Below are 17164 nucleotides of genomic sequence, written 5' to 3'. Positions count from 1 at the left end.
CCTCCTTTTCTCCCACCTCTCTCTACTTCTTTCTCTTGGTTCATCTGGGAGACTTCTAAATGTTGCAGTGCCTCGGGCTCAGTTCTGGAGTCTCTTGTCATCTCATCCAGACTAATGGCTTTTTGATACCATCTCTGCACAGCTAAACTTGAAATTGCACTCCCCACCCTCATCCCACCCCAGATCTCTCACCCAAATTCCAGACGCTCCTATCTGATTACCTACTGGGCTCTTCCATTGGGATGGGCAATTTACCGCTCAGCAAACATCCCAGCGCCAACTCCTGATAGGTTTCCCCAACTTGCTCTACTCTCACTGGACTCAGTAAATGGCAATTCTGTCTTTCCTTAGGGAGTCCGTGGTGCTGTAGGATAAGCATCGGACTGCTAACCACAGAGGAAGATGACCTTATCTATGCCTCTCACGTCTCACATCCAATTCACCAGCATAGTCTGTTGACTTTATTTTCAGGCAACAAAGCACAAAATTTCATACCTGTCTGCCCTGGTCCAAGTTATCATCATCTGTAGCATAGGTCATGTCAAAGGTCTCCATCACTCACTGCCATTGAGTCGATGACAACTCAGAGTGACCCTATAGAACAGAGTAGAACTGCCCCGGTGGGCTTCTGAGACTGTAACTCTTTATAGGAGTGAAAAACTTCTCCTTTCTTTCATACAGGACCTGGTGGTTTTGAACTGCTGACCTCGTGGTGACCAGCCCAATGTGTAACTATGCCACCACAGCTCCTGCCAATGGCTTCCTAGCCAGGTTCTTAATTTCCACCCACCATTCAGAATGAGCCTGTTTAAAATTATATGTCAGATTTAATCACGCATCTGACCAAATCCCTCAGCCGGCTTCCTCCATCTCACACAGAGCCTCTATGATCTGGCTCCTCCCTGCACCACCCTCTCATGGGCTTGCTTCCCATTCCTCTGAGATAGTAGACACACGACCTCCTCGATTGCCATGCAGTTGCTCTTCCCTTGGCCTGCGATGTTCTTCTCCCAGAGAGCCACAGAGCTTGCTCTCACAGCACATGTCTTTCCAAAACACCGCTTTCTTAAGGAGGGCTTCCCTGACAAATCCACCCGCGCCCACCTCTTGACACTCTTGTTCCCTTTCTCTGCTCTATTTTTCTCCAAGGCACTTAGCACCATTGAAAATATATTTAATTTACTCTTAGTGCACTGTGTGTCTCTCCGAACGACAATGAGTCAGCAATTTTTGCCCAGGTTGTTCAGTGCTGCATCCTCAGTGCCTGGCACGTGGTAATGCAGCAAACAGCATGGGGGTGAACATATCCGACCTCTTCTGGCTTCCCTTTTGCCACAAGGCAGGGGTCAAACATGATACTCAACTTGTATGGTGGGTTCGATAATTCACTGCAATGACCACAGAGAGTCCACAGAGTACACATATAATTTAAAGACTTTATTAAGGAAGTTAATAGGTTACTACAAGTCAGGATCAGGAAACAGTAAGGATGCAGCTGCCGGTTCACAGCAACACATCTCTTCAGCCAGCAGCTAAGTCTTTCTCCCGTCCTTAGCCTCTCAGCCAGATGGTCCCATAGCTACTGTCTCTGTAGGGTGGGAAGCCAACCCACCTATTGCTCTGTTTTACAGTCCCATAGTCCCATAGTCCCATAGATAAGGGCAAGGTCCCCACAGTCTCTGGTGCCTTTGATCTCGGTGGCCTCCATCAGTTCAGGCAGAGGTCTTGGCAGTGCTTGTCCAATGGTCCTGTGCTTTCTCTCTATGTCTTCTATGTCTTTTTTTTGTGTGTGTGTGGAGATTTTTATGTTTTACTTTGTTATTGTTGCTAGTTTTTGTTTTTTCATGATTTTCTGTATAATAAGTCCAGTGCTGTAATTGGATGAATGGCTCCTTGGGGGTGTGGCAGGGCATGTTGGAGGAAATGGGAAGCTAACAATGATAAGTTCAAGAATGAAAAAAAATGTTTTAAAACTGATTGTGGTGATGATTGTACAGCTGAACTATTGAATTTTATGATATGTGAATGAAATTGTGGAAAGAAAAAAAGATTTAATAACAAACTTGACCTTAAGAAAATTCCTGCATGGATATACGATAAAATCAGCAATACCCACAGTAAATGAAAAGCAGATATATGTGTGTGTCCACAAAATGAAAATGACCATGTTTTCCAAAATAAACTACGTAGGTTTGAAAGGATTTTTGAAGTGACATTCTTGCTTCTTCAGTATTTCAAACAAGTGTTATGCAGATTTGCCGGTGCCATGTGGTGTTTGACCTCTTGACTGCTGCTTCTGTGAGGCTTGATTCTGGATCCGAGCAGACTGAACTCTTTGACAGCTTGCCCTTTGCAGTAGGGACATGTTATTTTCATTTTAGAGGCCAGGAAACGGAGGCTCAGAGAACTCAACAAATAAACAAACCAACAAACCTCACTGTCATCCAGTTGATAGCGACTTTTAGTGACCTTCTCAAGAACAGAGTAGAGCTGCCCCTGTGCGTTTCTGAAATGACCACTTCTTACTGGACTACAAAGCCCCGTCTGTCTCCTGAGGAGCAGGTAGTGGTTGCTGACTGCTGACTTCGCAGTTAGTGGGCCCACATGTAGCCACTAGGTAGGAGTCAATTTCCCAAGGTCACACACAGAGGGTCAGCGAAAATGCTGAGCTCTGACTCCAAAAACCGGACTCTAATTTATGCTGCCTCGCTCCTAATCTATAAACATAATTGAAGCAGTAAAACCCCAGATGAGAACGAATTATTTTCGTTTTGTTCACACTGTTTGAAATGCCACTCACCCTGGGACTGCAGAAAGCCTCTAGCGCCTAGCGTCTCTGAAGAAGGGAAAACAAGATTGTACTGAACACTGAAGCTGCCAAAGGCACTGGGTTGGTTGAAATGCCCGTTTGCTTAGGTTGATGTGTGTGGGCAGAACCTGGAGCACTGATGAATGTCATGTTCTCCTAGTGCTTATCTTAGAAGTGCCTAGGCCTGTCCTCATTATAAAGCCAATTGCCCTTCTCTGGGGTGGTGAAAGGAATTGTGATTCTGCAATGCTTTTTGATAGGGCTTCATGAGCCGGACCCAGCAAATCTTCTTTTCCTGGTGAAGATCAGAGGCCAGCCCTCAGTCCTAAGCTGTTCTCTCCTTATACATCGATCCCCAGTGTGAGAGTTTTTAGTTTAGTTTTAGGTTTGATCGGTTTTATTGTTGTGATTCATATACCATAAAATTCAGTGGTTTAAATATATTAAAAAGAATTGTGGGGGGAAAAGAACTGTGCAATCATCATAGTACATTTTAAAACATTATCCTCATTCTTGTACCAGGATTAGCTGTCCATTTCCCCCCAGCTACCCCTGCCATAACACTAAGAAATTACTAATCTAGTCGCTGTCTCTATAGATTTGCCTTCCTGGATTTCCTGTGAAGAAAATTATACAACAAAACAAAACCAACAAAACAACCAGATAAAATAAAACATGGAAGAACCTCAATCAAAATGGAAAACAGAAAATAATAAAAACTATACCAAGTTAAAACTGACTGAGCTTTTTTCACGAAGATGGTGCCGAAGGCAAAGAAGGAAGCTCCTGGCCCTCCCCAAACAGAAGCCAAAGCAAAGGCTTTAAAAGCCAAGAAAAGCCAAGAAGGTCGTGCTGAAAGGCATACACCGCCACAAAAGAAGAAAAAGAAGATCCCCATGTCACCCATCTTCCGGTGGCCCAAGACCCTGAGACTAAGAAGGCATCCCAAATGCCCTGGGAAGAGCGCCCCCAGGAGAAACAAGCTGGACCATTATGCCATCTTCACGTTCCCCTTGACCACAGAGTCTGCCGTGAAGAAGATCGAAGATAACAACACACTTGTGTTCATGGTGGATGTCAAAGCCAACCAACAGACAGGCTGTGAAGAAGCTCTATGACATTGACGTAGCCAAGGTCAACACCTTGATCAGGCCTGACGGTGAGAAGAAGGCATACGTTCGACTGGCTCCTGACTATGACGCTTTAGATGTTGCCAACAAAATTGGAATCATCTGAAGTGAGCCCAGCTGGCTAATGCTAAATATAAACTTTATATATAAAACTGACTGAGTCAAAGGGGAAAACAAACAGTAAGATATTAAATGTTAACTAAATCTGAAATTGTTTCCAAGGCATTCTGTCTAAGGACAGGCTGTTCACATCCCTGGTCAATGGACCTAGGAAGTTCAGTGGACGCTTAATCCACAAGGGCTCTTTGAACGTGGATTTGGTGCTTTCACGGGCATCCACAGATGTCTGCAAACTTGGTGATCAAAATTTAAGCTCTAGTACAATTTCCTCCTCTGAACTTGGATGTTATTATTTACAATCCTTGGATCAGATGGACTGGTATGCTCCTTCCATGTGGACTTAGTTGATACTTCACTTAGATGGCTGCTGTTTTAAGACAAGTCTTTAAAAAATCATTATATTGGGAGCTCTTATAACTCTTTCTTATTTTAATCATTTTATTGGGGACCCTTACAGCTTTTAAAACATTCCATACATTGATTGTATCAAGCATATTTGCATATATGTTGTCATCATTATTTCCAAAACGTTTTCTTTCTACTTGAGCCCTTGGTATCAGCTTCTCTCCCCCACCCCTCCTCCACCCTTCCACCCTTGTAAACCCTTGATAAATTATAAATTATTTTTATTTTCATATTTTACACTGTCCCTGTTTCCCTTCACCCATGTTTTTGTTGTTCATCTCCCAACCCTCTGAGGGGTGGTGGTGATGCACCTTGATCATTCAAGCGGTTCCCCCTTTCTCCCCTTCTCCCCCCACCTTCTCCATACCCTCATGGTATCGCTATTCTCATTATTGCTAAGGAGTTTATCTCTCCTGGATTCTATGTGTGCCAGTGCACATGCTCTGGTCTAGCCAGATTTGTAAGATAGAACTGGGGTCATGATATTGGGGGAAGGAAGCATTGAAGAAATAGAGGAATGTTGTGTATTTCTTCGGTGCTATACTGCAGCCTGGCTAGATCATCCCTTCCTTATGATCCTTCTGTGAGGGGATATCTAATTGTCTACAGATGGGCTTTGGGTCTCCACTCTAACCCCCTTGTTCTCCCTGAAGTATTGTTTGTTTTGGGTCTTCTGATGCTCGATACCTGATCCCCTCAAAAACAAGTCTTTAAGACCACTGACTATTCTTTCGGATAGCCAGGCATCATCTGAATTCTTCACCACACTTTGCTATGACACCCATATCTTCCATGACCACTTCATGGGCGCAAATATTGAGTAGGGGCACATCATAAGAACTAATTGTTCTTAGATTAGGGCTTATGATTAAATGTAAGCTAGAAATCCATTTGTATATCTACAGTTTATATATGAGGGCATACCCCCCCATAAAAGGAATTTTTCCCAAAGCTATGTATTATTATTATCATTTTTTTTACCAAACAACCTCATCACCTTCAAAGTACTGTCCATTACACTTAATACATTTGTCAAATCTGCATTTCCATTCGTGGAAACATTTTCCAAACTCACCTGTTGGTATGGCTGGTAGAACCTCCATCATTTTTTCCTTCGCCTCTTCTACACCATCAAATTGCTGCCCTTTTATGTCTCTCTTCATTCGCAGAAACAAAAAGAAGTTGCACAGAATGAGGTCAGGTGAGTCAGGTGTGTGGGGCCAGAGAGACATGCTGTGCTTTTGCTAAAAATTAGCACACTGAGATGGCTGCGTGAGCAGGTGCATTGTTGTGGTGGCAAAACCAGTACCTCGTCTGCCACTAATCGGACTTTTTATTGTCAGACACTGTTACACAATCCTTTTAGAACCTCTAAATAGAAAGCTTGATTAACAATCTACCCTGGGGGATGAACTCCAGATGCACTATCCCCTTCACATCAAAAAAACAAATGAGCATCATTTTGATCGCCGATTTCACTTGATGGGCTTTTGAGGGGCAAGGTGACCGTGGCGTCTTCCACTGGCTCAATTAATGTTTGCTTTTGGGTCGTAAGAACAGCACCATGTCTCTTCACCAGTAATGACCTTGGAACAAAAGTCTGGGCCCTTCAAAGCTGGTCTTTCAAAGCGTGATGTGTTTCCATTTGGCGCTCTTTCCTCAGTCAGAACTTGAGGCACACATTTCGCAGCGATGCTTCTCATTCCCAAATCTTCCACTACAATTCATTGAACTGAGCCTCAGGATAGTCCTGATAACTTTCCCAGCTCTTCAATGGTCCATCGTTGATCTTTGAGCACACGTGCATGAATTTTGTCAACATTTTCATCCGTTCAGAAAGTTGATGGACGTCCAGAACGAGGTTTGTCATCAATTTATATTTTACACGTCACTTTTTGAAATGAGAAAAAAAACTCCTACACTTGAGTTTTCCCCATAGCACTGTCCTTGCAAGCTGTGTTCAACATCACAACAGTTTCTGTGGCATTTTTTCTTGAGCAGGAAAAAAAATTTCACAGCCGCATGCTGTAGTCTTAAATCAGCCATCACAAAAAAAGAGGCGTTGTAGTCTTAAATCAACCATCACAAAAAAATGAGGTTCCGGCGAAACTGCTTTTATGAAAAAATTCACTGTGACCAGAGAGAACCTTCCTAGGTGATGCCACTGGGTGCACTAACTCAGAGCAAGTGGCTTGATGCTCACCTAGCAGGAAAAATTTGTACAGACAGCTCTGCCCAATGGAGATTTTTTCCATTTTTGTTGTTGTTGTTGTTTTGGAGGGTACCCCCTAATATGTCCTCTGTCCACTTTAGCGATAGCATTATCATTTTATTGGGGAATGTTGTAAATAAACCTCATGGGTAGTTTTATGAATTGTATCATTGATTTTTGCCAGTGTCATAGAATTTAAGATACTGTTGTGAAAAGGAGAGTATACATGTATAGGACAGCTTTTTAGGCTAAAATACATGGGCTGTTGACTTATACAGATTAAAACACAAGTGACTAGACATTGTTTATATATGCGATGAGGTTGTAGATAGGGAGAATTTTCAATAACATTTATTCAGTGATGTAGAACCATGCAAGCTGGACATGTCATAAAAAATCAGAGTATAAAAATAGCCAATGTGTGGTAGTCTTCAGTTGCCAATCATTGGGCACCCTCAAAGTAAGAGATTTGAACCAAGTCCAATGACTTCCAAATCCACAAGCTTTGCATAATAGTATCTGTTTCTTCTCACTCGCGCATTTCATCCTTAGGTCCAACGAAGTATTTCAGTTTATTTAATCTGCTACAAGTGTGTTTAAGGTTAAGCCTGATTTGCTTCATGGGGTTTCCAAATCAGATCCTTCTGGTGTGAACCTCAAAAAGATAAAGGATTAAATCCCGGTTGTCTATAGCACTTGACCTGGGTCAACAAAGTTCTGGAGAGAAAGCCATTGGTTGGGAATATAATATAGACATATTCTCCCATTTGTGTCTATAGAAGTAATATTAACCATATTTCCCAGTGGCAGGTTGCTCCTTCTGGTTCACTCACCAACAGAAGTGAAGTCACCTTTTCTGAGACAGACATGCCTCCCTCTGCACCTCTGTACTTGCGTTTCCATTAAGGTTCACTGAGCATGAGGCAGAAATGCCTATTGATTTGGGGTGACCATGGAAGAGTACCATATGGCAGGAACTGATTGGTCTTCTCCCTCTCCCCCTAACATGAGAAACTGACCCTAGCTGAAGTAAAGCCTTCTCCGACAAGATGGTTTCTAAGATATACAAATAAGAGGTGATATATTGGATTATGAGCATTAGCTGGCTAACCCAGTATGAAGGTTTTATTTTATTCTCAATTTCAATCACACCACCCTTTCTGTTTGGATCTTGACTTCCTTCAGAGGCCTCTGACTCATTGAAACAATTATGACTGTCAAATAAAAATTAATGTTATTATTCATTAGTGTAGAAAATGTAGTGTATCCTGTGCCCGCCAAGATGTTTACATTAAATGAAATATGGATGCGTGTTTTGCCTCAAACTTTTTCCTTATTCTTCTTTATCCTTTCTTTTTGTTTTTAACCTTTTCTTCTTGTCCCTGCCCCATTCTATTGTATATAAGGTCACATATAGCCCAAGCTACACCCTTATATTTTATTCTATGAATTTTATGTTTTGGATTTTCACATTTAGGTCATTAATCTATTTTGCTTTTTTTTTTTTTTCGTGTGTGGTGTGAGAGTTGGCTCCTGGCTTATTCTTTTGAATGTGGAAATCTAACTTTCCCAGTGCTATTTACTGAAGAGACTCATCCCGATGGAATGTTCTTAGCACCCTTGTCAAATATCAATAGACCATAGTTGTATAGGTTTATTTCTGGACTCTCAATTATATTTTATTGATCTATATATCGCTTATTATACCAGTACCAGGCTATTTTGATTACTATAGCTAGATAGTATGTTTGAAAATCAGGAAATGTTACTCCTTCCATTTTGTTTTTCTTCAAAATTCTTTTAGCTATTAGTAACCACCTGCAATTTTAATAAAATTTAGGATTGGTTTTTCCATTTCTGTAAAGAAGGATATTGGGATTTTGATTGGGACTATGTTGAATCTATAGATCACTTTGGATAGTATTGACTTCTAATCAAATCCATAAACATGAATGTCTTTCCATTTGCTTGGGTTATTTAAAATTTCTTCCAATACTGTGTTAGCATCTAGTGTACCTTCCTGGCTAAAATTATTCCTTAGATATTATTATAAATGTAATGTTTTCTTTCTTTGTTTATAATATTTTCTTAATTTCTTTTTCAGACTGTGCATTGCTGGTGTATAACAGTCCAACTGAGCTGACCTTTATGGTATTTACATAATTCTGCATCAACTTGAAGACATAGAAGTGTAGGGGTAGAGTCTAGCCTGTCAATCAGGTCACAGCCTGATGGTGCCTTCTTGTGAGCATGACCTTCTCAAAAAGAGGGTACTGGGAACCTCCCCGCCCCCCCCCTCTGCCTTCACTTTTCATGAAGCCACGCTGAGCCACGCTGAGACCTATACCAGCCCTGTGATGCTTCCATCACCATTGGATCCACAAGACTTTTCGTCCACTGGCCAGTGATCATCCTGCATTCTGAATCATTGCATGTGGCTGCATGAGTCTGAAGAGGGACTTATGGACTAGTTTCGGACTTATGGACTTGAGTTGGACTGAACTGGGGTGTTTTCCTGATATACAAATACTTCTTGACACAAATCTCTTTCTTACACACACGTGCGTGTCACTGAATTTGGTTCTCTAGTCAACCTGGCCTAACACAACCTTGTACCCTGCAACATTGCCAAATTCATTAACTCCAGTATTGTTCTTGTGGATTCTTCGAGGTTTCCTATTCATAGGAAGATGTCACGTGTGATAGTTTTACTTCTCCTTTCCCTGTTCGGATTCTGTTTCATCTTTTTCTTGCCTAATTTCCCTGTCTAGAACTTCCAGTATCATATTGAATAAGCAGTGTGAGAGTGGGCATACTTTGTGCTTTTTTTTGTTTTGTTTTTTTCTATCTTGAGGGAAAAGCTCTTAGTTTTTTTCCCCCATCAATCATAGTGTTTGCTGTGGAGTCTTCCCAAATGCCCTTTAGCACATTGAGATATTTCCCAGCTTCTCCAGGGGCTGTTGATCTCTTTCCCTCGTCCTCCTTTAGGACTTTGCTTGATCGATGAGCTCTTTACGTGTTGCTTCAACTTTTATCCACCACTGCACTCCTCTGACTATCAACATGCTAAGGCTTCACCTGCTCTTCAACAAACAAACAAACAAATTACCACCCCAGCAAGCTACCATCCTAGTTCTTTTCTGACCCACTCCATGGACCCTAAAGAGTATATGTTGGCTGTATCTGTTGTCTCCCAGCTACTCATTTAGCCTCTGATCCTTGAAACAAACAAACAAACAAACAAACAAACAAACAAACGTTTCCCTGCTAATTAGGTGAAGGTTTACAGAGTAGACAATCAGTTTCATATTCGATAATTCATACCTATTTTGCTTTATACACTGTAAGCTCCTAAGTGTACCACCTGCTCACCCTACTTTCTCCCGGATTTCCTCTTTCCATTCCTTCTTTCCAAGCAGGTTGAATTTTCTGTTCTTGGGTAAATGCTACCCTTTGGATCTTGGATGGCTGATTATTCCAACATGAGAGTCAGTTCATTTCCAGATCTGAAGGGCAGCTAAAGGCCATGGTCTTGGGCCCCATCAGTCTCTTATTATTATTTTTAAAGAGAACATTTATTACATCTTAAATGGATTTAGCCCCTAATCTTGTGGCTGGCAAGCTCAATAGTCTTTTTTCGGTCATCATCCCCCTTGTTCTTGTTTTTGGCAGTCTGACAAAGCTTTGCTAGTCTATATCTATCTTTAAAAAAAGAAAAACTGCCCCCCAAAACCTCACCACCACTCCCCAAAAAAACCTTCCCCAAAGGCAACATGAATGCATAGGAACGGTCATTTGATGATCCATTAAAAACAAAGCTCACAGACTTTGTATGAGCATGTTCAGGATCATTTCACCTATGTGTGTTTTAAAAGACTACGAGGAAAAATATGTATTTTGCTGGCATTTTCCGTAATTCAGGGGGGGCGAAAATGGGAGAGAACATTTTCTGGTCTGCCACCTGCTGGCGAATCCTAGTAACGTCACGGGTTAAATGAAATTGAATGATGGCTTGGCCTGCGTTACGTGAGTGACTCCCACGTGTTGTTGTCAGGTGGCCGAGGGACCGCAGCAGGAAACGCTGCGCCATCCACACAATCGTTGTGCCTGCGCGCATTGTTACAGCCGCTGTGTCCATCCATGTCATCTCACTGGGAGTCTTCCTCTTTCCCGACCCTCTACTTCACACACAGCCTTTCCCCAGGGATCGGTGCTTCCTGACAACCTGCCCAAAAGAGTCCAGCCAGTGCAGCATCGGACCTTCACAGAGTGCTCTCCTTTATCTTCTGCCTGGGTTTTGCGATTTATTTTTTATTCCCTGTCCCTTTTCGTCGTGTGAATTGCTTCATAAGTCTATTTGGCATTATATGTTAGTGAGGACCTAACAGGTCCTAGGGTTTTTTTTTTTTTTTAACTTAGTTTATTTTTAAAATGCACGCGTTTCTAAAATTTTACAAAAATGAGAAAGTGTGGTCATGCCATGTTTTAAACTTTGTATAAGGGATAATTTCAAACATACATGAAAGTAGACTGAGTAGTACCTCACCACCCCCATCTTGCCATGACCAATCCTGCCCCAGGCATATCCTCATCCACCCCTCCCCCCACCGCCATACTCGTATTATGAAACAACTCCCAGATATCTGATTGTTTCATCTACAAGTAGCTCAGTGAGCTAGACGGGGTCTGTTTTTCTAGTAGCACAGTCCTACTATCACAACTAAAACAAGTTTACCATAATTACTTAACATCAAGTATTCAATACTTAAATCTCCAATTGCTTCAGGAAAGTTGTTAGAAATCACTGTGTTGTTGTAAAGTTTGTTCCTTTGCATCAAGATCCCCAAAGGTCTACATATTGGTATTGGTTATCATATCTTTGAAGTCTCTTTTGGTCCTAGAGAGTTTGGACTTAGCAAGTCTTTGCCTACTGCCCTCCTCAGTCCTCAAACCATGCATTTGCACCACAGGTGCGCTTTCAGCACCAGTCTAAAGCCCCTGTGGAGACGGCCCTTGGTTAAGGTATGGGAAGCACCTGCTACAGTGCAGCTATATTATCTAAGAATCACATTAAGCCACAATCAGCACTCCATGTCCTCGGCCAAATTAGCGACCACTTTGGCAGCTATGTGGAGGATGGATTTTAGGAGGAGAATTAAGAGGAATGCTTAGGAAGTGTTTGTGGCCCTGCTCTGGGACGAGACTATGTAAGGATGCAGGGAAATGGATGAGAGCCTTCTCTCATCGGTGAGACTGGAGCTTAGTTATGGTCAAGGGAAGAGACTGGATGAAGCCCAGGTTTCTAATTTAGGGATTAGGTAAATTTGGCGTTGTATGGATTGAGTTGTGCTCCTCACTACCCCAAATACGTGTCAGAGTCCCAATCTCTGTCGGGAATCACGTAGTATCTAGCACAGATGAGGAGGCTTCAAAATATTGGTGGAAAAAAATGTTTTCCCACAAACTTTTTCAAGACTTCTCATAGTGAGTGTTCAAGAAACATAAATTATTCAAATTCTTTCATTAATCCTATAATTTATTTTTAAACTTATGATGCACCAGACTTGATTCTAGGCACTCTAGATAAAGCAGTGAAGAAGGAGACTAAAATTTTACCCAAGGAACATATATTCTATTGGGAAAACCAACAAGTCAAAAACGTATATAGGATAGCCATAAATTGAAAGGAGAGAAAATAAGAAAGGGAGATGTAAAATGTGGAAGGAGGGAAGAAACTCCAGGGTAACCTGAGAAGGCGTCTTCCAAAAGATGAATTTTAGGGACGAGGATAAGTAAAAAAGGACTGCTATAAAATCATAGGAACTTTGATGAAAGAATCAAAATGTGAAGCTCATGTTTCTCAAAATATTCTCCTTATGAGTCAATACACGGCTGAAGCCGCTTCCATCTCTCTGAACCTTTCCATGAGTAATCCTGCACTCCGTGACAAAATGGCAGTCCAGTGTCCTTGAGGGGCCAAGTTATGACCCTTTCCAATGTTCTTTGGATTTGGAACTAAGAGAAGCCTGAGGATCAAGGTCAGGGTGAGCTCCTTGGTGGATGGATGGGATGAGACAACCCTTGTTATTCTTGAGGGGAAAAAAAACCAACCTTCCTGGTCTCGTCCTGCTACTGTAAGCTCACCTATTATATAACCCCGAATCTCTCTATTACTTTCCGTCCATACTGTGATTCCCTGGCTCAGGTCCTGGTAATCTCACCCCAACTTTCCTGGCCTTTTTCTCACCGGTGCATTTTCAAATTTCTTAAAACTTTCTCATAATGACCTCCCTGATCATCCTGTGTCCTTCTAAAAAATAAATCCAGATGACCCCTTTGGATAACGTAAAACTGATGATCTGCTCTGGAAACCCTAATCTAATTCACAAGATGAAGTTTATACAGAATTTGAAAGTGAGGTTAACTTCCCTGAGCATCAACATGTCATTAAACTATGGGTGTGAGAATAATGAATGATCAATATAATGGGTTCTATTCTTTTGTGTTATATATATTTATATGTAATATGCTTATTGATGTGTTTACATATAAATACCAAACCAAAATCAAACTCACCGCCATTGAGTTGGGGCCGGCTTAGAGCAACCTTATACATCTATGTAGTGTTAATATTTATCATGAGTCAGAAACAATGATAGTGTGGCTCTCTTTGCCACAGTCCTGCTATTACCATTGTCATTGCCACCAGAAGATCCTTGAGGACTTCCGCCGTGGCCTCTAACACCGAGGTTTATACCAGAGCGCTATAGCCAGTCTAGAATGACAGAAACAAATGTGCAACTTGATATGCCACAATCACGGGCCAGTGGGAAGAGGAGAAGCAAAGCTGCAAATGTGAACTGACCTTGCTTACGATCGCTGCAAATTAAGAGGCTGCTTTGTGTGTGGCTGAGAGTACAAGTTGGCAGCGGCACACGGGCCTTTCTGTCTCCCTTGCATGTCTGAATATCCACATGAACGGGCCATTCGGAGACCCGAAGGACACGGACACAAAGGCACACTTTTAGCCCCAGGGAAACGGTAAGTACATCTCAGCGCTGCGCAGATGTAGGAGGAGAGTGTGTGATAGAGCGATCACAGGACGGGAAGGATTGCGTAATCAAGTCGTGTTTCTACTAGGACGTTTATTTGGTTGCTAGCGATAGGAATCGGCTCACTGCCATCTGGGGATCATTAAGAAGAACGGGTGTTCTTGCTCTTCACCAAGGGAGAAGGTGGGTGTGCTTGCTACGTACATCCATCGAGGGGGACGCCCCTTGCCGGTGACTGGTGCACAGCACGTTTTCAAAGGCTGACTTCGACTAATAACTGTACTTTAAAAGCAGAGAAACTTATCTCCAAAAGAAAAAGAGACAGGGAAAAAGAATCAGAAAGAAACAGGAAAACAATTCATATGCTTGAGGATTAAATCTACGTTTAATCAATTTCAGTTGCTTTGACTTTTTAAAAGTTACTATATTTTGGATTTGCACTTAATTCTAGCCCCAAAGAACAATTAATTGGTTTTTTAAATGAAATACTGTTATTGGGGGGTTCTTAAAGCTCTTATCACAATCCACACATCCATCCATTGTGTCAAGGACATTTGTACATATGTTACCATCATCATTTTCAAAGCATTTTCTTTCTACTTGAGCCCTTGGTATCAGCTCATTTTTTCCCCTACCTCCCCAACTGTCCCTCCCTTGTGAACTCTTGATAAATTATAAATTATTATTTTCATATCTTACATCATTTTCTGTCTCCCTTCACCCACTTTTCTGTTGTTCATCCCCTGGGAGGAGATTATACATTGATCCTTGTGATTGATTCCATCTTCCTGTTACCCTCCTGGTATCTCTATTTGCAGGATTGGTTCTTAGGGGTTTAATCTGTCCTGGATTCCCTGTGTTTCGGGCTCTTATTTGTAGCAGTGTGCAGGTTCTAGTCTAGTCAGATTAGCAAGGTAGAATTGAGGTCGTGATAGTGGGGGGAGGAAGCATTAAAGAATGAGAGGACTGTTATAGGTTTCATCGGTGCTATATTGCACCCTCATTGGCTTGTCTCCTTGTGACCCTTCAGTAAGGGAATGTCCAATTGTCTACAGATGGGCTTTTGGTCTCCACTTTGCACCCTCCATTCCCCATTCACATTAATATGACTTTTTTCTTTTTTGGTTCTTTGATGCCTGATCCCATGGACACCTCATGATCACACAGGCTGGTGTGCTCCTTCCATGTGGGCTTTGTTGTTTCTCAACTGGATGGCCACTTGTTTATCTTCAAGCCTTTAAGACCCCAGATACTATATCCTTTGATTGCCAGGCACTATCAGCTTTCTTCACCACATTTACTTATGCACACATTTTGTCTTCAGTGATCATGTTGGAAAGGTGAGCATCACAGAATGCTGGCTTATTAGAACAAAGTATTCTTGTGTTGAGGGAGTACTTGAGTTGAGGCCCAATGTCCATCTGCTACCTTAATACTTAACCTATAAGTATATAGATATATTTCCCCATCACATATATATTTACAGATGGACATGCCTAATTTAGACCTCTATAAATGCCCTTTGCCTCCTAGTTCTTTTCTCTCTTTCCTCTTACTTTCCTCTTGTCCCACTATCACGTTTGGCCTTCATTCAGGTTTCAGTAATTCCTCGCTGTTACATTGTCCTTCATTAAGCCCCATTAGGCAGCCTATGTCTTTCTCTCCATCGATTTTAGTTCACTTGTTGTTCCCTTGATCCTGGGTTGGCGGACTCCTCCTTCCTTTCTCCCACTTCCCCTTCTCCCGTGTGCCCCAGGAACAGTCAGTGCCTTTCTTTTCTTCTCCGAATTGTATATCAAACAATTAGTTCTTATGACATGGCCCTGCTTGATGCTCACCCTCCTGAAGAGATCGCTGGAGATATGAGTGCTCCAGCAAAGTGTGGTGAAGAAACTAGAAGGTGCCTGGTTATCAAAAGAAATAGCATCTGGGGTCTTAAAGACTTGTCTTCAAATAAGCAGCCATGCAAGTGATGTAGAATAAGTACTACATCAGCCTGTGTGAGCCAACGATTGAAATAAAATTCAAGTCCAAAGGGAGGAATGTACCAGAATGATTACATTGCGAACACCTGGTTTGTAGAAGGGTATGGATGACCGTGGAAGCCCCAAATGCATTGGCAAGGTCCACACATGGACTCTGTGTCTGGTGACTCTCCTGTGACATAGCTGAGGGATGTAAACACCCTTGTTATCCCACAGAGGCCATTATAAAGTCAATTATGAAAGAAACATATTAAATATGATGTCTCATCCAGTGAGCTCTCTTTTGACCTATTTTAAGCTGTTTCAATTTTTAAAACTGTGAAAGGGAAATGCATATGGATTAAGCCTCTGGTGACAGCCTTCTGAACATAGACAGGGAAGTGAATAGTCTTGCTATCATGCAGTATGCATTGGAAAGTAGATTACTGCAGATGTAGTTAGGCTAATGTGTAGTGTCTTAAATTTGTTCTAGCGTTAATATCGTGTGCTTTCTTTTCATTGAGGGTTTTCTGTTATTGTTGCTAGTTGGTTTCCTAAAAATGTTTTCCTGTCAATGAAATCCAAGACAGGTAACTCGATAAGGACAGTGACTGGATTCATGGTTCCTTGGGGTCACAGCAGGGGAATTGTGGGGGGTGGGGAGCTTATCATAATGAGTCCAAGAATGAAGAAAATGTTCTAAAAATTATCGTGGTGATGATTGTATAACTCTTCCCAATGCGATTAAAGTATTGAATTGCGTATGTGAATTAGATGCCAATAAAACTGATAAAATATTATATAAAATTCCTTAGGGGTCAAAGCCTTCAATAGAAGGATGAAACAGGGCAGGAAATATAATGTGCTGATTTTAAGAATGAAACTCTATGCTTCAACTCAGGAAGTGAGAAAGTTGTGACAACATCTTAGTTGCATTTCCCAGGTATAAATACAGGGTAATAGATACAGAATGGTTACGGCTTCATAGCCCAGGGAGCAGCGATTAGAATATAGGAAAATGTTAGTGAATTCCTTGTGAATAACAGATTATAGATATTTCCTTCCGGGAGGTAAAGGTTAAACAGTGTAATGGATGTCCATAGAAAGTCTAAGAAGGAATGAACTCTACCGAGTCTGGGGAGAGTTAGACTGAAGAGGAAATGATGTTTGCATTGTGGTGCTGGGGAAGACGACTGAAAGTTACCGTGGGCTCTGAAAGGACAAACAAATCTGTCTTGGAAGAAGTATGGCCAGAATGCTCCTGAGAGGCAATGATAGTGAGACTTTGTCTTGTGTACTTAGGACATGTTGTCAGGAGACGCACAGTCCCTGGAGAAGGACATCGTGGCTTGGTAACGTGGGGGCAATGAAAAAGAGGGAGGCCCTCGGTGAGATGGATTTACACCGTGGCTACAGCAAGAGCTCCAACAGAGGAAGAGTGTGAGGATGGCACAGGACCAGGCAGTGTTTCC

This window comes from Tenrec ecaudatus, chromosome 6 (assembly GCF_050624435.1).
Source record: "Tenrec ecaudatus isolate mTenEca1 chromosome 6, mTenEca1.hap1, whole genome shotgun sequence".
NCBI lineage: Eukaryota > Metazoa > Chordata > Mammalia > Afrosoricida > Tenrecidae > Tenrec > Tenrec ecaudatus.
Note: the sequence above shows the minus strand (reverse complement) of the source record.